The following is a 20931-nucleotide window of genomic DNA, read 5'->3' on the forward strand; positions in this document are numbered from 1 at the left end:
AATACATACTGAAATCCTGGCTTTCTGTTTTTAAATTGCACAATAAAATTTGCCATCCTGGTTAAAAAATAAAAATAAAACATATCCGCATAGGCCCCATGACCAAACTTGGTTGGGTGGGTCTGAACATCAGCATCTTTTAAGAATCATCAGACACTTAAATTCTACTCCCAAAGGACAATAGTAGTGCAGTGATCATTAATTTTTGTTGAATTTTAAAGTAGTCTGAAAAAAGTCTAACTGAACATGCCTTATTGGAATATTTGGAATCTATATATTTTATTTTTAAAAAGATGACTCTTATGTATTACTATAATGCAGCTTTGCCTGTGAGCACCAGCATGTGATTCTAGCAATAGACTCTGTCTTACCACTCATGAGAATGTCCACCCTGCAGGTAACCACTACTTAATCAGCCATAGAGAAAGTCAGAGCAATTCACCAAGGCAGTGCAGGAGTGCTGTTGAATATAAATTTTTATTCCAATTACACTTCAATTTTTAGGAACAGGTGAAAACAAAATATGTCCTTATTTTTAAGTCTTATAAACATTTCTCTTCCCAACACAGGAATGTGATTTAGCAGAAACCACAAATTTCAAAGAATCTAAGGCTCATTTCCTTCCAGGGAGTAAGTTTAGATACAAACAATAAAATATCACTCAGTTTAGTATGATTGGTTAATGTCAAGAAAGTATGAAACTTAAAATAAGGAAAACATCTTAAGCGTGGATGAATTCAACTCATTTTAATTTTAAAACTTCAAGAATTTTGAATGAGTATTAGAGATTCCTGTTGTTTAGAAAGCAAAGAGTAAAGATAGTTAGATGTCAATATTATGTGCTATACTTACATGTAAGGAGTATTCAAATACATATGTTTAAATATTTTATTGTATTTATAAATCATATATAATTACATTTTATATATCACTTATTAGTAAAATACATTTTAATACATAATGGTGTGCACATAATTTACATGTCACATAGATGTACATAACCACTGCATAATTTCAACAGATGGCCTTAATTTCTACAGTGACATATTTGCTCATTAGGAACTTATGTGTAACATTACTGCAAACATTTAAAACACTGAATAGCTTAGAGTAAGGATTTTTTTCCCATTCACATATGTGTGAGTCAGTTCTTGATTGATTCGGCTCATTCCAGATCCGTTGTCTGAAATCAAAGCTGTGGATTGGCTTCGCATATGTCTGTATTGTGGGATCTTGAATATTCAGGTAGAGGTTCTCTTGTCAGATGGCAGAGCATGAAACAATAACCTGAGCCTCAGTGTCTGCAGCTTTCATCGTGGGCCTGGAACAGTTATATCCACTTTTATTAATTTAACCCCAATTTCTAGAACATTAATTTATTTATTCACTCAGTCACTGATTTAGTCACTTGGAGGGGTATTATACGCTTGGAATCATACAAAGTATTAAACATACACTTGTTATTATTTGTGTTTACATGTCCCCCAAACCCTTATACAGTCATAGGTGGGGGTTTTCCAGAGGTGGCTGAATTTGATTCATAGTGCAACGCTAGGCTCAAGTGCACTAGAATTAAGGGTGTGAGTGCTACTTGCCCTAAGTATTCTGGAAAAATAACAGGGGCAGGGAGATGCTGTGAAGGTCTCTTGTTGCTTTTTCTGTTTTGTGTGTGCAATGAACTGTTTCTCCTCTGCCATGCTTCTCTGCCATGTCTGACTTGGAGCCAGCCAACTACGGACTGAAACCTCTACAAAACTGTGAGCTAAATAAAGCTTTCCGCTTTTAACCTCTAGGGATGGGTATTTTGTCTCAGCAACATGAGAAAAGTAACTAAGACCACACTTTTGGGAAAAATAAATATGATGTCTTTTTTCATTGAGGTCAAAGTTTACTAGAGCAGTGGGTGGTGTCAATCATACAAATGCACAAGCGAGCCTACAAATACATAATTTTAACAGTACAATTAAAGGAAACTCCTTGGTGCTAAAAAATACATAATCATGCTAGAGTTCAAGAAAATGGTCAAAGAGCAAACAGCAATAGAGCTGAGAGCTCTATATGATACTACTCGGCCAAAAATATTATAAATGAGAGCATCTGAAGTAAGTGAAGGAAATGTTCAAGTGCTTTTGATGGGCATCACGTTTGAAAGAAATTTCAAAAAATAAAATTAACATTGATGAGAAAAAATACCACGGGTTTGAACTGTAAAGAGAGGCGAGGTCATATTATTCATGGCCTCATATAAGAAGATAAACACTTAGAATTGCTATGTAAGAGTAATAGGAAGTTTTTTCTATGCTTTTAAGCAGAAAGCATGATGTGAAATATGCATATTTCCATTAGAAATATCACTCTGGATCCAGGAACATTATCGGGGGTAAACAAAATATATGTGGAGTTTCTTCTCTCAAAGACATTTTAGACACCTCTAAATTTATGCTTTGGAGACAAATGGAGAGAGACTGTGAAGACAGAACTCAAACCATTTATTGATGCGTTATACAGTGTGACTAAATGTGACTCTCGCAATAACTTCCGTGCTTCAAACTTTGATGACTTAATGCTGCAGAGGATATACTTAGGTGATGGTTCTTTTGAATCACTTCCATTTTGTCTTCTCTTATCATTTTGTGTTGAACTGTCAACTGCCCAAGAAACTGAATATTTTACCTATTCGTAACAGAGATTCCTTAAAATCTCTTTTCCCATTAACTTTCTGGCCCTGGTTCAGTTCTTTACCCGTGTCTTTGTAAAGTTGGCAGCATTAAATCAGTGGATTAAAGTAGATTTACTTCAGAACGAGATCAGTTTAAACAATTGTCACCTTAAGAAAAGAAGTGTCTGGTATTTATTCTGGTCCAATTCTAATTGACCTTGGCAGCTACGGTGAATAAAATGATCTACATATTTGTAATATTGATTTCCTTGGGAAGAATGTAATCTAAACCCTGAAACCTTCACATATAGAGGGAGTGTATGTGTCTAGAAAATAATGTTGTTTGTACAATATTTAATAAACAGACACCGGAATTACCATAAAATGACTGCAATTTAATTTTTGATCAAAGTCTTATTTGTGATGGAATAATATTAGCACTCATCTGATGGCCATCACTTCTTCAGCAAAGTTTTATATAGTAAGACCTGCATTATTTCCCCCTGAAAACTGTATCTATCCAAGTATCTGAAAACAATTATTCATTGTTAATTTTAAATAGTTAACTATATCATTATCCGATTAAATATATTCCTGCAGTAATTTTAGAGTTAAAATTCTTATCTCAGTATAATTAAAACTTTTATGGTAGAATGATAAAGTATTATGGTTAGGATAATACACTATAACATTCATTTTAATTCTATGATATATCAAAGGAAATCACTAGGTTATCAACATTAATGGATTATCCAGAGGCCAAATTTCTTCCATAGTACTTGATAATTTCTAATGTGTCATGACTTGAATTTCCATGTGTGATACATTAGCTCCTAATATCTAAGACATTAAAATGAAACATAAAATCATAAGTGAGTTTTAAGTGTACAGCATGACCTTCATTCTTTTAAAATTAAAAAAAAAAATGCACCTTGACTTTATACCAAAGACTGAATCTTCCAAGTTTACAAAGTGCTTAACTGAAATAAAGCCTTCTTTTCATCTTAAAATTTTCCCATTAAATTTTTTCAATAAAGCTACATAACAATGCAAACATTTTAACCTTATTTACTTTTTTTTTGAATATATGGAACAGTTGAGAATTGTCATATGCCTTTCTATTAAGTGCTAAGGAGATACCAAGAAACAGTTTTATTTTTGTTTTTGTTTTTGTTTTTTTTTGCTTATTTCAATTTTTATTGACTATGAATAATGTCAGATAAGGAATATGAATATAATTGAGAGGCCATCTTTACCTACAGTTGATAAATATGCATGCAAAATACAATTACATTGTCTTAACTACCGTTAACAGTAACAAGCTCAAGGTACCATGTGAGACAAAGACAAGAGAACTCAGTCCCTTCTAGGGCTATCCAGACATTTTAGAAGAAAAATATTAGAATCATATTTCTATGAATGGAATCAGAGCTGAATCTTTAAAAGTAAGTACCAATTAACATAGTAAGGGAGAACATAGTGAAAGGAAGGCATTTAGACAAACTTTCTGTAATGTTACAAAAGCTTAATCATAAGTACTGCCCTTTATTGGAGTTACTCTGTGCTGCGTCTTTGTCATTCAGAGAATAAAAGTCAAACATTCATTGAAAGGCAAGTGTGTGTTAAATATTTTAAATAGTCTCAATGTATTAATTGTATCTTACACAATTTATAAAGTAGGAAAGTATTATAAAATGTTCAATAGTCATACGTAAGGGGGTGTTAAAGCCACTATTTTAATGTAGGCCTGAGTCCAAAATATCATGTAATTTAAAAATACTGCATATGTCTTCTCTAATAGGTAGAGGCAGAAGCTGGAGATGAGTTAAAAGACAGTTTTATTTGTATACATATAAAATATGATTTAGCTTTCCTGGATAAGACTTAGGTATGTTCAAAGGCCCACGGGTTCACTAGAAGATGGTTTCCTCAGAGTCATTTCCGATAACTTCATGGAGCTTTTGGGAGATGATATTAGATGAGAAATGGCAACATTGAGCTTCTAGCAGCAGCATGAAGTTGGAATTCAAACAACTTCAGTCACTTTTGTGAGCACAGTTTACTGCACAGGTATTTAGGTTTCAAATGCATTCATTTTTGGCTAGCCTTTCAAATATAAATCGAAGAAGGACTAAAAAATGAAACAACAAGAAAGCGACTATCTAAAGAAAGGAAAAAAAAGAGACGGACAAAAGTTTTGAAATATTTTAGAGACTGTGGCAAGCCAGTTTGTATGTTCTTTCTAGCTTTGATATTTTTATGTGTGAAGAGAATTTCCTGTTCTCACAGAGAGAAATTCTAAGTAAAGCTAGTGAGAAAGAGTGAGAGATAGTTTTCTTTATACCAGTGCTTTTTACATGTATTTATACTCACCTTCTATATCTGCGTTTAGAAAAATCTTCCAGAAATATAATGGGATATTTCTAGTCTACAGTCTACAAGTTTTAAATTAAAAAGTTGACTGCTCTTAAGTTAAAAAATGTCGATGTGAATCAACTGCAGACCTTGTTCTATATGAGGACCCAAGGTTGCTATAAAAAAACTGCCTTTTCCTCTCAATTCACTTATTTTGAGCAAAATAGCGTTTATAGACACGTGAATATAGAGATGATTTGCCATTGTATGACTCACAGCTAAACGGCTCATTATAGCAATCCCATGTGATCCTGTGCCTTCTTCCTTCCTCCCAGTGTACATCCTTTCACAGTTCCTGGAGAAGTCTAGCACTCTTTATGCTTTGGGGATGCTTAAGAATAGCCTTTAGTTGCAGGCAAAAATGTCTACTTGCACAAGTTAATTTTAATGGTAACACAGACAGTTTCACTTCATGGGAGACAGTCTTTGTCTTGAGAGTCCCTGGTGATCTACAGTCAGTGTTTGATAGGAAACTATGTGCTCTATGTGAAAGGGAAATTCTTCTACTTTGGCCTTGAGGTCCCTTTACGGCCATGACCTCAATATGCTCTCTACACTTTTCAGTTCCTTATGTTACCCTTTCACTGGTCTCTGAGAGTTTTTCTTTTTTTTCCCCCTCTCTCTCTCTACCCTTGTTAAAGATTTCCATGAGATTAATTCAATGTTTACATCCTCTCTGTCTCTAGCATTTGGCTGGCAAGAACATTGTTAGAAATTTTTCTAAAAATGTATTCTGTGTGTTTATTTTGTATTTCTATAACAAACCTTTACAATTTTTTTCCTCATTGAGTTTAATGGTACATTTTAGGTATATAGCACAGTTACATTCATTATTGGGATCTTGTACCTTTACATGACAGGTCTTGGTTCTCATTGTTTCCCCTTGTCCCCGCCCTCCCTTTACCCCCTCCTCTCCAACCATTTGCAAACATTGTATTTCCATTTTTTAATTTTCTCCTATTTTTTTCCTTTCCCTTATTACCTTTCACCTACCCTTCCCACGTTCCCTACTCCTTTAGCCCTTTTCTTCCTATTTCAAGTTGCATCAGTTTTTTCATATGAACAGGGAAGGAGCCAGATGAACAGGAAGCAAAATAAATAATTTTTCATGATATTCTTTCTTTAAATAGTAGAATTTCTTCTTACCTTTATAGCACTTTACTGAATATATTTTAGAATATATCATACATGGATCTAAACACTGAAAAACAATGATCTCTTTGACCAAGTGATCTGCTGACTACTATTTATTCTTATACTACTTGAAACATGGAAAACTAATATTGAGGATGTTTGCTATGTTTTCCATTACCATCACAATCTGAGCTTTCAATAGAATCCTAATTCTTTAATTATATGCTTGCTTTCCCTCCTCATCCCTTCTATTCATTTAACACGTCCCTTATTCTAAGTATTATCTTAAGAATATAGGATAAAAAAGATAAGAATAAATAATAAAAGACAATTCGGAGGAGCAAATCATAAAAGAAAGTCGCCCCTGCATGTCCCACTCCAAGTTCATTTTATTAAACTGTTGCTTTTTGGGAAACAACTCCATATTTAGAGATTTCACACTGAGTCTTTCCTAAAATAATTGATTTATTTTATCTCTTGATGCTCTGTTAGGAAAGACAAGAACTGAGTTTACATATATTAAACCTCTTCCCTTTCCCTTCTCACAATTAATAAAAGGCACTGTAAGCTTTGTATTCATCTCTTTCACTTCTAACACATAAAATGAATTGGGAGAAGCATTTCATTTGTTCCTGCTATTTTACCATTTTGCCTTCTCCATTACAGTAGCCCTCTCTGGCCGTATTTTGAGCTCTCTCTATTAGTTGTCATAAACCTGAAACAGTAACAATAGTAAAAATCAAGGGAAGGCCTTTATCAGAGAGCAACATATTTTATTTGGTAATAACAAAGGGGGTTGCATTTGGCTACATGCACAATGTAAGAAGTATAGACAATTCCAAGAGAGTGGGGAAAAGGAGAAATTTTGAAATAAAAACAAAAGAAGTCCAACTAAATTACCTTGAAATGAAGTTCATTGGTCACAGAAGCTCATTACAACAATCAGCCTGTGAACATCAGTGGGAAAAGACCTCGTTAGGCACTTGTCCTTGTAAGGCTGGATTACATGAAATACTGCAGCCAAAAGCATTCCTCATAATAAGCCCTGTATCAGGGTACGTGGTGGGTGTATAGGACATGCAGGATGCACAGGAATTTCTTGAAATAAGTTTTGTCAGGACTCAATGACCAGTTCTTGCTTATGTTTTTCTGCTTCTAGTTTGTCAGGGTTTGATATGAATTACTTCATTTTGACGTTTATATTTTTTCATAATTTTCATGAAAGCTAGCTTCCATTTTCTTTCTGTTTTGCAGAACTTTGCAGAAAAAAAATCTTTCAATTCCACTGATGGTTCCCTTTTATTCTTTTTTTATTTTTCTTTTCTTTTTTGTGGGTGTGTGTGTGTTTTTGGTTGACAGTATGGAAGTATTACTTTTACATCATTCTGTTCAAGCTTTGGAAAGATAGATGTGCATTAACCTTTTATTTATTTATTTATTTTTTGATACAGGGGATCAAATTCAGGGCCTTGCGCTTGAGAGGCAGGCCCAGTGCCACTGAGCTAAATTCCCAGCCTGGTAATTCACCATCTTGAAATACAAGCATTAGATTTTTTGCTAGACTGTTTTACTTTAAGCATAAAAATATTTTCTTCCTGAAAGTTAAAGACATCTTATTAGAGTGATACATGCAGATCCGTTTGTAGCAGCACAACTCATAAGAGCTAAATCTTGGAAGTAAACTATGCGTTCGTGAACAGCTAAATGGATTCATAAAATGTGCCCTTTATACACAGTGGACTATCAATGTACCATAAGGAATGACACACTTGAGTCATTTTTAGGAAAACGGATGCACCTTGAGACCATAAGTTAAGTGAGATAAATAAGACACACGAGCTTAACTATCTTATGGTTTCTCTTTTATAAGAAACCCAAAATAAAAACAAAGAGCAGAGCAAAGGACAGATAATAGGAAACAGGGAGGCAGCTCTTTTGCAAAAGGGAAGGAAGAGAAGGAGGAAGTGGAGAGGGAGACAAGAGGAAGGGAAGGAAGAAAAAAGTTGGTTGTTACGTTCGTGTACCAACTTCCTGCAAGGAAGGTAATCATCAAGAACTGCAAACGTGTACAAATAAAAATTTAATGAAAAATGAATATTTTATAATTCCCCAGTTCTTCATGGACTGCAACTATTCAAATTCAGATTCGCAAGCAAGTAGACTGTAAAACGAGGATTAGTGTACACGGAATGTGAAAATGTAAAGAAACTCACAATGAACCAGGAGATACTGTAAACCCTTGGAACCCTAGTGACAGAGGAGATTAAGGCGGTGACAGGTGGAGAGAAAGACAGCCTGGGCAACTTAGTGAGACCCTGTGATAAAGTACACTCTTAACCAAAGGGTAGAGTAGAGTACTCTCCACATGTGCAGGGGCCTGAGTTTGCTGCCGTGCATCACAAATAAGCAAAACACATATCGAGTGCACGATTGAAGGAAGATTCCAAAGGAATCGGAAGGGCGTCAGTAAGCAGGACTAAGGCACATCTGAAGGTGCTGCCTGGGAGTGTGAACTTGGTTTAGCTCCACTCTGCCTGCAGACAGATGGAACTGCTAGGATGTCCAGATAATTACATGTTGTTCAGAGACTCCAGGCGAGTGTCCAGATGCTATCAAACTCTAGCTTTATGGACATTTTCACTAAGTATTTATATATTCTTTTCTGAATCTTCTATCAGTCATGTAGTTCCTGTTCCTTCTCAATATTTACCATTCTTATAAAAGAATAGTTAGTACTTTGTAACAAACCGGTAGTGTTTGCACACATAAGCTCACAAATTCTTGTGCCTTCCACAGAACATGAAATCAGAGGTCATTTGAATTTGTGTCTCCTGACTTGCACTTCCTAAAACTGCAAACAAACTTCTTTGGCTGTGGCTGTGCCTGCCTTTCAATGGATTTACATAGCTACAGAAACAGAAATATGTAGTTGTTCTCTGTCCCCCTCCAGCTGGATGAATAAGGGGATGGGAGTTTCAGCCCTACATTCTGACCTTCTGGGCTAGGAAGAGGGAAGGAGATTAAGTTACTCATGAATCAGCTGGCCGTGATTTCATCACTAACATCTACATACCAAGGCTTCCTAATGAACTCAAGAGGATGTGGCTTGGAGTGCACGTGAGGCTGGTGAACTAGTAAGTGTGCTCGGAGGGCCATGCAACTGGAGAATTCACGGAAGCTCTGCTCCCACAGCCCTACGCTTCATCCTATGCCTATCTCCATATACTTGCTTCTGATTTCCATCTTTTCTAATAAATAGGTGGATACAAATGGAAGTATTCCCTTAGTTCTTTGAAGCGTTCACGCTAATGATGCAACCCAAAAGTGAGTCATGGGGAACTTCTGATTTATAGCCTATAGTTACAAGTACTGGTGATGATTTTAACTGCAATGGGTTTCTGGATATATGTTGTTTTGTTTTGTATTTTGTGCTATGGATTGAACCCAGGGTCTTCAACATGCTAGATGAGTGCTCTACCAACTAAGTTACATGCATTCCCCACTCGACAACAGTCTCTGAAGTGGGGAAAATCCGTGGGACTCCACATACAACTTGTGAGATTTGACACTCTTTTCAAGTATGTAATGGCAGAATCGATTTGAATTGTATGTCACCAGGTGGTGTTTGCAGGTAATTGCAGGATGTTTGGTTTGGGGAAAGCCCTAGCATCTGAGGTAATGCAAGCAATACTGGGTGTCGTTGAGAGCACAGAGAAAGCCCAGTGCGTTTTCTTTGTTCAGAAATACTCCCAGGGACGGCAAGAGAGTGTGCTGGGCCATAAAGAAGTCCGGCTCCATACACTCACAACAGCTAAAGTAATTTATCAGCGTCATGTTGAATTGAGATAAGGAAGTCACACCTATGAGCCAAATCAGACTGCCCCTGGGTGAAGGCTGTTGCTGGGAAGGAGTCTGATATCTGAGCTCTGTCTGCCCTCAGGACTCCCAGCAAATGGAAATTCGATTTCCAGTCCTGAGGGTGAGACTTAACCTGCTCAGCACAATGTCAGTTCTTACACACAGATCCTCAAATCGGGACTCGGAAATCACAACTATGTCCTGTTTATCCCAAATATGTTTATATATTTCATCTTCCACACTCCCCAGCATGAGTTCAAATTTCCTAATAAAACTAAATGTGCTCCCTTCCTTCATAATTTTCTTTCATTTCATACTTTCGTTGCCTTTATTACCTCAGCTCCAATACTACTTTCTGTTAGAAACCATTTCTGATCAGACAAGTACAAAACCATTTGATCAGTCTGAGCTTTCAGAATATGATAGCAAAATGATGTGTATTTATGTTACTTCCCTGTGGTAGAACATTACATTATAGTGTTTTCTCATTGTGTTGCATGACTTGTGATGTTCCATAATGTTGATCAAAATAGGTGTTAAATGGTAGTTCAAATGAAGAAACGTTCAAAGCAGAATAAAAGGTCGAACTATCTGAAAAAATAATACAGGAGAGGAGATCAGATCATGCCTGATTTTTAAGTCTACAGGTGTAAGCATGACTTTCTTCCTTCATTAGGAACCCTCTGTTTATATAAAGACATAGAGCTTTGTGGTTTAGAAGTAATGGGAGTCAAGACTGTCATTCCAATCTTTAATTTCTATGTGAAATACATAGCTAGGATCCAACTCTTATAGGCATATGGGAGGGTTAAATGAGGTAATCTTTGAAGTCTTCAGTTTCTAAGAGTGGCTCTTGCGCTCTTCAAAAATGTATCCTTAGATTAGATTATTAAAGAAGTCAAGAATGTAAAACTTACTTTTGAGTCAATCATTATCTTTGTTGTCTATATTTAAGCAGTAAATGTCTTAAATCAAAAAGGCAGCTAAATAACTTGCATCCCATTTATCATTTCTGCCTGTAGTGGGCTCCTGGTACATCAGGAAAGGAAAGATTATGTAAATTAACATTTGACATTGTAGCAGGGGCATAGGGATGTATTGTGATATTTATTATTTCTCTGAAGAAATAATATCTAAAAGTAGCCCTGATAAAACAGTATCATTGGTAATATCACCAACTTTGCAACGGCAACATCCAGTCAATACAAGATACAAGATACATTTTTGTGTTGACAGTTGTAATGATGAGGATTAACTGAGTGTTTTACATGCGCCATCAGCCACATTTATTTTTCAGGATAAGTTGTGAGCAATGACACTCATTTATTCTTGAGATACGAGCAATCTGATGTTTAGAGAATTTAGATTCTTACCAAAATTCCACAAATGGCATGATTCAAACTGACTTTTATTTTTCAACATGCACAGTAACACCTGCCAGAAGCACCTTGTATACACCTCAGAGGTGTTTTATAGTTTTTAAAGTACTTTCCTTTATCTGGCTACTTGTACTATTTGAGATCCCTGAAATAAACTTGGAGTTGATATGGATGGTAGCCCTCATCTGACTTATCAAAGGAGATCAAAGGCTTTCCTTCAATTGGCTTTCATACATCTGAGCTAGAAGCAAGAGTCAAAAGTCAGGGGTATTATTCACTCACTTGTGCATTCATGTTCTGTGCAAATATACATCAGGTGTCTTTTATGTCACAGGCCTTCAATTAAATTTGTCCATTGACTCTTCATCTGCAGGATATTGGGTAGTTTATAGCATCACGACTATACAAGAGCAAAGAATACATGTTATAACAGTTTCAGATTCAAATCTTAATACATAATTTATCCATTAGAAGTTCCTCATTATCCTCTACATATCTTTTAAGTGTGCAGTGATAATGTAAAACAAACAACCCCTCCTCCACTATTTGGTGGTCATTATTTGTTGGATAATAATGTGGGTACTTTTCCAATAAAAAAAGATTTACAATCCTCAATAAATCTATAATATATGGACTGTTATTATCATTATTATAGTACTTTTAGTATGGGCACTGATACTATTCCCCCCTGCCTTTTTTTTTCAGTTTTCAGAACTGAAGCATTAGCAGGGTTAAGTGACTTGTCCAAGATTACAGATTTTCAAAGTGGCAGTTTGGAAATTCTGACCTAAAGTCTCCATTTGCAGACCATACTATTACCAGAATTTATGATGCATTGTACTGTTGTTTGGAAAGTCAAAGCAAAGGACAATAAATATAAAGAACATATCAAAGAGTCAGAGACACAGGAGATACTCAATTCATGCCTCTGTCTCTCCCTTATGAGCCAGACTTCACTGCTGAAAGCTGTGCTACTTTCACTCAGCCTTGCTTCTGCCTTTATAAATAGTTTCAGAAATAAGACTGCTGTTTCTGAGGGATGCTAAACAAAGCTTTATGCAATTTTTGGCACAAAAATAGTCAAGAAGAGAAAGTGGCTTCCGACAAGTAAACGATTTCTCAGCAGGTTCTCTCCTCTTCAGTCTGCATGTCTATATCATGTTACTGAATATAATTCCAGTGACTTGTGTTCACATACAATTTCAAACTTCAAGGTTGTTAAGGAAACAATAAATCATTATCTATAAAGAGAAAGCCATTGTATATTGAAATGTCTTGGAAATTTCTATATGATTATTGCTTTCCTTCAGGTCAATTGACCATTTACTCAAAAAGCTTTTAAATTCATCATGCACGCACAGCGTATATGCATTATTCTCGTCATCATTCTTTGAAGGTCATCCTTATTCACACTTATTTTATTTATTTCCTCATCTTGGGAATACTATTTGTGTCATTTAAATGGTAATTTCACTACCATTTGCTAATGGTCTCTTTCCTTTTTAGCACATGAAAATCTGACAGTAAGAATATAATTCTAAGAGCTCTGGAATATTCTCAGACTGATCCAAACTATAAATCATATTGAATAAGCCAACAAAAGAGACCAAACTACTTCAGCTAAATTAAAGTTATCAATAAGTGAGGCTTCTTTCTTGCTTGTGTACTTCTAGAGTGTAACAAGTTAAAAGGCATCATGTCACCATAAAAATAGAATCAGAGACTGCTTAATATCTGTAAAATATATTTCTGAAAGATCCATAATGTTCGGTTTCTCTTTCTCTTAAAAAAAAAAAGAAGAAAAGTCAAAATATCTTTCAGCTCCATATAAGCTAAAAGCTCCCTCTACTGTTGAAAAGCTATCAGGAAAAAAAAGACATAAAAAAAAAGAAAACCTTTCAATTTTAGCTCTTTGATCAAATCACTAAGCTTTTTTTCCAATGGAAGCACTCACGCAGAAAGGAACATACACTCAACCTTCTGTGTCACTCAGGGGTCACAGGGCTTGAATAAGAATAATTCTGTAATAATCTGGTCCCTTAGTCTCATTCTATGCATACTTTGAAAAGAAAGAACAATTTACTATGCTACAATGAGCTGATTTTAAGGATTCTGCTTTTTTTTTAAATAAAACATATCTCCAATAAAAGTTAATTACTTTCTCTCATGCTCAACAAAATAATTAAATGATTTTTTTTTCTAAATGCTGGAGAAAACAAAAGAAAATCACATTTTGGAGTTAATGAACAGAGTAACATGTAAAGGTGGCACTTGATGTGTGATTTACAGGTCAAGTTTTGAGTAATTTGAGGACATATAGCATCAGTGGACTGCTATTCAAATGTAAGTGGAAACATTAAAGAAGGATTCATGATACTAATAGGTTTTTTAAGGGGTAGTTTGCTCCAGAAGTAGAAATGGAAACAATGATTGCAGTTCAAATAATTTCCCTTGGAGGAATTCAGGAGGTAATAGAGAGAGGGCAGGTAATACCGGCTAGGAAAAGTGTGCTTCAGCCAGTGGGTTGTTGCTGTTGGCAGCAGAACTGTAGTCCTGCTAGCTAGATCAAGGAGACTTAGCACACACCTGAGCATCGCTACCCACATCACATTGACTGTTGGCTGGTGACTCCATGAGGATCATAACCATTATTTCTGCAACACTCCAAGCATGTGGAGCTGGCAGTGCCCTTGCTCAGAAGCTCAGGAAAAGGGCTGTAGAGAATACTAGGTGTATTTAGTAAGGAGTATTATGGCATGAAAACTAACATTTGATGATATGCAAACAACTAGCATTTTTTTGGGGGGGTACCATCTCAACAGTGCTAGTTACCTCTGGTTGAGGTACAAATTAATGTAAGGGGTGTTTCCCTAAGCATAAATAGAGTCATACTTATCAAGGTGTACCAGTTAACCGAAATTGTGCAATGGTAATGGGATGATAGGGGTGCTAGCTCTTCATGTTCACAGCTCAGTGTGCTATTTATTAGGAGGGAAGGACCATTTGAAGGACAAGTGTCACAGGGTTGTGTATTTCCTGTAAAGTGGGCCCTTTGTTTCTCCGTGCTCTCACACCATGGTAGTCCTGCACTGGAGCTAGCTAAGGATAGGCAAAAGATAACCCTTCCTTCCTTCAAGTTGTAGATGTCACGTGGCTTGTCCCAATGATGGGGAAGCTGACCAATGACAACTTGAAGACTTAATTTTTTTCAGTTTGTAGTAGTTTACCTGAATTTCGAGGTCTCGGTTCATTTTCAAATTGGTAATTTGAATTTTTGGAAGACGTTTCATGATTTAGTAAAGCCAAGAGAAGACACAAAGAATGCTTGATACGTGACCCCAACACGTGATTTTTTTTTTTTCTATTGCTGCTGGTGACTTGGTTTTGCATTTGGGTCAGAATTATTCACATGTTCCTGGCCATAGCTGGACTAAAAAAATAGAGCTCATGGGTACCATAGCTAGGCAGGCAACAAAGGTAACATTTCCATTTGAACTTGTCTATAGACTCTAACAATCTTTCTAACTGATTTTTTTTTTAATTCCAGGGATCTAACTCAGGACCTTACACTTGCTACATAGGCAGTGGAACCATTGTGCTGACTCCCCAGTCCTCTGATATTTGAAAAGAAAAGACAAAATAAAACAAAACAAAAAAACCCTTGTAAACAATGGCTTCTTACTTGTGAATGATTTCTTAAAATTAAACTTCAGAAAGAGTTTAACACTGAATATGGGAAAGGCTGCTTGCATCACTCATTATGAATTTTAATCGGGTTACCTCTCCTTTTTACTAAATGCAATCTTCAATTTTAACTATGACTTTACTTAATATGTTGTGGCTTTTTATTAACAATGTCTACTAGGGAAAAATAGCTCAATTAAACTGTTGACAGTGAGTTTATTTTTAGCTGTATATATAGTAATGCAAAAGACTATTTTAAATAGGATAAGTAGTTCTATTTTGTTTAAAAATTAAAAACTTAAACTTGTTAATAAATTATATTTTGGCAAAATATAGAAACTTTTATCTTTATGGATTCTTAATAAATACTCTAGTTCTAACAATAACATTTACATAAATGATAAGATTAATTCATGAGTATAAAATAACATCAGTTTTTTTGTTATTTTTTAACAAGAAATCATGGGTTTAATGGTTTATGAAAATTTTGATTATTATTTAGAAAACAAATATACAGTAATACATACATATATAAATTAATCTATGTAAGAAAAAGCATATATAATCAGCATAATTACTGTAGTTAATTTTATATTTCAAATTCTGTTTCTGTGGGTTTTTTGGGGTTTTTTTTTGTGGGGGGTTGTACTGGGGATTGAACTCAGGTCCTGTGTTTGTGAGCCAGGCACCAGAACAACTGAGCTAAATCCCCTGCCCCTGTTTTTGTGGTTTTGAAACTTTTTAAAAATTATTTCTGAACTTATAATGTGTGTGGTTGAGCTTACTTAATTTGCTTAAAAGCTACACATTTAAAAGGATTCATTAATATAGACACTAGTTTTGAAATATAAGATGTACCTCCTTGATAATTTCTAGACCACATGAGACATTAGAAACCATTATTTGTGTGTTATACAGTATGAATGTTGTATTCACAATATTAGCATGTTACATCTATGTGTTAGCTAATGTGTTGTGTTATATTTTGACTTTTGATATTTTTCTGCATTATCATAACCTTAAAGATAGAGCACAATTATTGTCATTACATACTTGAGAAAATTAAAGATTGTAAAAGTTGAGAATCTTGCTAAACTCAAAAACATGGATAAAATACAAAGATAAATAAGTAAATAAGGCAAGAACAACTACATTCATATGCAATAATTTGAATACTATGTATAAATAATAAACATAGAGTTTAGATTTAACATTCTGTTCTAACATCTTCCTTTTGTTTCATGTTTTATCTTTCTTTAGTCCCAATTCCATATTCTTGAATTTTAATTTTTTTCTTTTTATTGACTTTATTGGTACAATCTAGGTATACAATACAGTTACATTCATCATTGGGATCCTGTACCTTTACATAATAGATCTTGATTCTCATTTTTTCCCCTTGTCCCTGGCCTCCCTTCACCCCCTCCTCCCCTCCCCATTTACAAATACTTTATTTCCATTTTGTCAATTTCTCATATTTTTTCCTCTCCCTTATTACCTTTCCCCCACCCTTCCCACTTTCCCTACACCTTTAGCCCTTTACTTCCTATTTCACATTATTAATTATCTCATTAGGATCCTGTGTACTATTATAGTTTTTCACACCAGAGAAACTATTTGGTATGACAGCTAAAGAAATATCTGTACGAACATTAAAAATAGGGAATCCTAAAATAAAACTGAAAAGGAAAGTAAAAGAGAAAAAGGAAATGTTTCATGAATTTTTCTAGAGCCTGATTGATCTGTTTTGTTACTTCTTGTGTTTGAGTTGAGGGTTTCCTGGTGGTTTACTATCAGCCTTTTCATCCTCATTTGCCCTACTGTTTGCCATTGGTGAACTGGAAGTCTGTCTTTGTGTCTTGCTTAAGTGTTTTCTCATTTTTGTTTTTGTTGTCGGGCTGTCCTTGGTTTAATCTTTGTGTTATCACCCAAATCTTCCTGATATAGTTGTGCTCTAGCTTCTGGGTCTCTAAGGACCCACAGACATACTCATCTTCATAACATCTGAGACAACAGCTCATCAAATCAGCCACGATCCTTTATCCCAACTGATACAATCAGCAACACATTATGATCAAGCACAACTTATATTGAAATCAAGAAGCAGTCCAGAACATGTCTGCAGTGAACAAAATTTCAATATAGTGTATTTACTCTTCTGAACAATTCATTCTATATCCATTCATTCTTAATGTGTGTATCAGTGTTCTGTAGATATTGCTAAAGTTTATAACAAATTCCGTGGCTTACATATGCACAAATTTACTATTTCTGTGTTCACTTTTGTACTTTTGTGTTTCACTTATTTAAAACCAAAGTGTTCATAAATGTCTTTTGTCTTCTTTTGCACAATAACTTTTTTTGCATATAATCACGTGAAAAAATATTTTGAATAAACAGTAAAAAATTGAATTAGGTAATTCAGTTGTACATGAGATTTAGCTCTTAGTTTATCAAATGTAGTCAAGGATGAATAATATATACAATGATATAAGACCAGTGTTCTTGCAAAAATATCATACTCAATACTAAATAGAAAAGAGAGAGGAGAGAAAGAAAGAAAGAGAAAAGAAGAGAGGAAGAGGGGAAGAAGAAGAAGAGGAAGAGGCAGAGGAGGTGGAGGGTGGGAGAGCAGGAGGAAGAAAATGCAGATGGAAAGTAAAACAGAGGAGAAGGTGAGGGAGAGAAGAGGGACAGAAAGATGGGGGGCAGGAGTAGGAGGAAGAAGAGGGGAAAGAAGAGAAGGAAAGGACAAAGAGAAGAAAAAGGTTTTCATTTCATACATCTTCCCATCTCTTGTGTATTAAAATTAGAATTCCTATGAAGGACTCGATAAAAATATAAAAGTAATAAAGTTAGATGCATTACCCAAGAAGCCTATTGATTTTAAAGCTTTTAATGCATTCAGTAGAAACATGAAAGCGCTGCATCTATTCTAGTCTAAGGAGCACCTGTGGAATTCACACGCAGGGGCTCTTCAGCAACCCTTGATAATTTTCCACAGAGGAAAGTGTGCTATATTTTCACAAAGTCACCTATGTCTTTTCAACTTCCTGTGGCCTTGGACAAATGATATCACTAATTGTGGGCAACGCTTCGCCTGCTGTCTTCACCGCAGCGCCTCCCTCTCTTCTTTAGGAGCCTATGGACAACCCACGGGGCGAAGTTTAATTCATAAACTCCCCACGCTCGGCCCAATGATCATGATTAATTACCCACGAAATTAACTGTTGACAGAGAAGAGTAGAGGCCTTAAATAAATTTTTCCCCTTTTTTCTCTCTGAAATGTCATCCTCAGATGCAGGCTCCATGCTTCCTAAGAGCACAGATCCACAAATGCAGTGGATACACGCGTAGTGTCAGCAAAAACATGTGCTCCAAAATGGACCCTCGGCCAGAGTGGCTCTGGGAGGGAAGGGGTGACGCAATGCTCAGCAGGCAGCCGGCACGGGGTGTGCGCTGCGCCAAGGGCAGGGACGACCTGACTTCTCCCAGCGTAGAGCTTCTTTGAAAGCTCAGCAGATTCACTTGGTTTTTATCCCACATGGTCCAAAAAACATTCCGAATATGTATTCAGTTTCCCTTTTGATCATTCTATACACATAGATCTGCTACCATGTACGTTTTCAGGCTTCCGAAACAAACCAGACACACAAACTTAAATATCATGTGGTTTCTCTTTTAACCTAAACAAATAAAGAAAGAACAAAATTAAAGATAGATGATAAAAAGTAGGGATAAGGGTCTTTCTCATACGGGAAGGAGATTAAGAGATAAAGGGAGCGGGAAAAGGAAGGGGTTAGAAAAGAAATAAGATGTGTCACGTATATGTGTCAACTCTCCATAAAGAAGGTAAATAAAAACTTAAATAAAATTTTTTTCAAGTTCTCAGTGAAGGCACATACAGGAGTACTAGTATTCTCATTTACAGGTTGGAATTCGTGATGCATGTTTAATTCAGTAATTAGAATACGGATTGTAATTATAACCATACCTGTTTATCATTTTAATTTTGTTCCTCACGTACCTGGCACCATGAATTCGGCTTACGGGAACCTGAGTTCAGAGGTAGATGGGGCACCCTGGGCACATGCTGAGGCCGGATAACAGATTCTGGCCCATGGTGATTTCATTAAGTGAAGGCCATTCTGTGAATCTTCCTGGTAGATCAACCACAGGAAATCCTACAGCGTTGTTGTAGCGAGAGTCAGCACCAAGCTACTCGGGGACACCGTGGAGGTAGCGTGAGGCCCGCGACCGTCACACCACGCCACGTGGAAGTGAACGCAAAGATAGCTTTATTACAAGGATAAGCAATAGGAGCGGTAAACAGAAAACATGACAGAGAGAAGCAACACATCACCAGCCGGAGACAACTGGGGGAGTCGGTCGGGTCCTGCTGGGCAGACTCCCTGCGTGCAGTTCCAAAATTCCCAATGTCTGCTTCTTCCTTGCCAGCTTAGACAGCTCGCTGCACAACAGTGGCCGCACCCCAGAAAGGCCTATGGGTCTTGGATTCTGCTCTGACTTCTGCTGGGAGTCCGGCAGAGTCCTTGTACCCCTTACTCCAGATTGAGGTGTTTCTGGGCTCAGGGAGGGCAGCCAGTCCTCCTCGAGACCAGCACCCAGGGACCTCACGCTTTGGTCACGTAAATCTGAGTAACTCTTTCCGTGCTCCCTTCAAGAATACCCCAAATCAAAGTGAAACAACATGAACATATTCATGGCCTTGAAATATGTATAATCCCAAATATTTCGTATACATTTAAAATGCATTCAGGCAGCTGTGGAAAAATAGAGGCTTAGACTTGCAAATAGTATTAGAGAACATATTCTAAATCCCTCGATTATTTTTTCTCCACATTCATATTATCTCAGAAAAAGTATTAAATGTGATGGAAATAATTCTGTTTATAGAATTTTTATACTCAGCCTGTATTCAGTAGACAGTTACTTGCCTAGTTGATGCTGATTTTTTATCTCTTTATACATCATGCAGAGAATAAAATAATTAGAATTATTTTACATTTATTTTGGTTTTATAATGAAACAGTGGCATAAAGAAATCTTAAAATAATGACTCGGAATTTCTCCGACTCATATATATTATGTGTAATATTTACATAGCCTTATTGTTAGTGATTTGCCACACCTTTAATATTAGAGGCCAACTTGATGAATTCCAAGGCTTGACTTTTGAGCTATATTTCCCTGAGTGAAGACCAGATACCTGGAGCTGTGTGCAGTGAGGTGTGTGGCCTGCGAATAAGCTAAACATTCTCTGAACACGCAATGAAAAACTACTGCTTCACCTGCTGCTTTACCGTAAGGCTTTGCTTTCCGTCTTTCCTTGACAGAGGCGTGTGCACGCGTGCGCGCCTACCCGTCCCCAACATTTTGACTTGGATCTTCATCATTTCTATTGCATTCTGTGTAAAGCCTCCTTATTAAGTGTACATAAAAATTTAGGACAGGCTTAAACCGAATTCAATATCTATTAAAATGTGAAAGGGTGGGTATTACTTTGTGACTTGCCTCCAATGGTTTATCTAGGGATGATTTAACACAGGTCAGCTTTTAACAGTACAACAATGAAAACTATTTTTGTGAGTGTTTGGAAAATAAAGAAACATATGTTTATAAAAGACCAAGGCAGTGTTAATAAGTAAATTTCAATATACCTGGAATTAAAGTGATATACTAATAAAAAGTTGCTGTTCTATATTATTTATTGTTTTGTTAAAATAAAACTCTCTGTATTAATACGTTATGTTGTAGTACAGCATAGATATATAGATATAC

General features: G+C 36.0%; 1 long non-coding RNA gene across 2 annotated transcripts in view; it reads right to left on the bottom strand.

Moving 5' to 3' along the window:
- Positions 1–969: 969 nt before the first annotated feature.
- Positions 970–20931, bottom strand: part of LOC104852015 — a 23078-nt gene continuing 3116 nt past the window's right edge. The window contains exons 1-4 of one of the 2 annotated variants that reach the window (XR_777371.1): positions 19157–19312; positions 11728–11845; positions 7109–7155; positions 970–1321 (exon numbers count right to left, since the gene is read on the bottom strand). This is a non-coding gene — a long non-coding RNA (uncharacterized LOC104852015). Of the gene's footprint in view, positions 1322–7108; positions 7156–11727; positions 11846–19156; positions 19313–20931 lie in introns of those variants that run through there. The other variant, XR_777370.1, reaches the window with a different exon arrangement.

This window comes from Fukomys damarensis, unplaced genomic scaffold, assembly GCF_012274545.1.
Source record: "Fukomys damarensis isolate Sample0158 unplaced genomic scaffold, DMR_v1.0_HiC HiC_scaffold_1, whole genome shotgun sequence".
NCBI lineage: Eukaryota > Metazoa > Chordata > Mammalia > Rodentia > Bathyergidae > Fukomys > Fukomys damarensis.